Raw genomic sequence first — 1,992 nt, 5'->3', positions numbered from 1 at the left:
AAGTACATTTAGAGTGCGACACAAACTCACTGAAAAGAAAAAAAGTGATGAAGGCAAGGTCTGGGGGAAAGACAGCGTTGATGGTGGTTTTACCTGGGTTCAAGGCAGCCTGCCTGTGATACGGGAAAGGACATAAGATTTAGAAATAGAGGACCTTGATTCAAGTCCTGCATCTGCCACTTGCCAGCTTCATAAATTTTAGCAAGTTAAGAAACTGAATATATAAATGGACAATGGCCAGAGCATATATAAAAACAGAACACCGATCCTCAGCCTGCAGCAACCTGCCCAGAAAACTAACCCCTTTATCTACAGTCAGCCCAGAAAGCCAGCCTACTGCAAGTCAGACTTGTAGGAGGTCAGAATGCTATGTCTAGGGACAATCCAGGAAGCTAAACACCTCTGTAACAACTGGCGCAATATGACTAAGAATTGATGAATAACAGCTTCCCTAATTCCGGTTCCTGCTTGCACCCTAGGACCAACCAGAGAAAGCCAAATATGCTCCCCTAACCCTAACATAGAATGCCCACTTCTGCTTGGCTGCCTACAGCTTCCCCATGCCAGCAACCACCAATCAGGGCATAGCTGAAGCCTTCCTACTCCTCTGCCTGCCTTTGAGTCTCTGTCAAAACACTAGTGACAGTAGCTGACTCCCTTGCAATAGCAAGCTCTGAATAGCCTTTGCTTGTTCTCATTTGGCTGATCTTTATTTCCACAAAGGTATTTAACCTCTCTAGCCTCTAACTTCCTAATCCATAACAATGGGGCTAGTTTCCACTACTTGGCGTCATTATGAAGTCCCTAATGTCTATGCTTCTCATGCTGGATTCAGGATGTATAAGAAACCACAGGATCAACATGAGCAATCCTCTTGGAGGTGAGTGTTTCAATGATTAAAGGAGAAATGGTCATATTAAAACAAACACAGATACATTTTGAAACTGCATGCAAAATTCAGATGAATGTTTAATATAAAATAACAACCTTTAAATAAATTCTGGCTGGGCATCGTGGCTCACATCTGTAATCCCAGCACTTTGGGAGGCTGAGGCTGGTGGATCATCTGAGGTCAGGAGCTAACGACCTGCCTGGCCAAAATGATGAAACCCTGTCTCTACTAAAAATACAAAAAATTAGCCACGTGTGGTGGCGGGCACCTGTAAGCTCAGCTACTAGGGAGGCTGAGGCAGGAGAATCGCTTGAACCTGGGAGGCAGAGGTTGCTGTGAGCTGAGATTGCACCACAAGAGTGAAACTCTGTCCAAAAAAAGAAAAGAAAAGAAATTCCACACTTAGAGTAAGCTGCTTCATCCAGGCCCCAGGGTTATACCTTTACCTTCCTCTGTCTTCAATGAAACGTGTGTGGGAAAGACTGACATGGTTGACATACGTTGAAAGCACCTTGTCAGCCATGAGATTCTAGAACAGTGTTCTCAAAGTGTGGTCTAGATTCCCCTGGGAGGGTCTAAGGCCTTTTCAAGAGGTCCACAAAGGCAAAGCTATTTTCCTAATAACACAAAGACATGATTTGCCGTTTTCACTGTCATTCTCTCACCAGCGTAGAGTGGAGTTTCCAGACGCTCCATGATGTGGAACATGGGCAAAGACTGAATGCAGGAGCAGGTGTGAGCATCTAACTGCTTGCTATTAAGCCAGACATTAAAAATATAAAACAATGCCACTCTTCTCACTAGATTATTTTGAAAAGTACATTCTTTTTCATTACATTTTATGTTTTACATGCAATGGACTTATTTTAAAATTGATTTTTTTAATGTTGTGTTTTCATTTCTAATACGGTAAATATTCATAAGTATGATTCACACAAACAAAGGTTTTTGTGGGCTCTCAAAACTTTTTTTTTTTTTAAGAGACAGAGTCTCGCTCTGTCGCCCAGGCTGGAGTGCAATGGCGTAATCTCGGCTCACTGCAACCTCTGCCTCCCAGGTTCTAGCAATTCTCCTGCTTCAGCCTCCCTAGTAGCTGGGAT

The sequence above is a fragment of the Rhinopithecus roxellana genome, chromosome 10 (assembly GCF_007565055.1).
Source record: "Rhinopithecus roxellana isolate Shanxi Qingling chromosome 10, ASM756505v1, whole genome shotgun sequence".
Classification (NCBI taxonomy): Eukaryota; Metazoa; Chordata; class Mammalia; order Primates; family Cercopithecidae; genus Rhinopithecus; species Rhinopithecus roxellana.
The sequence above is the reverse complement of the archived record's forward strand: the minus strand, read 5'-3'. Positions refer to the sequence as shown.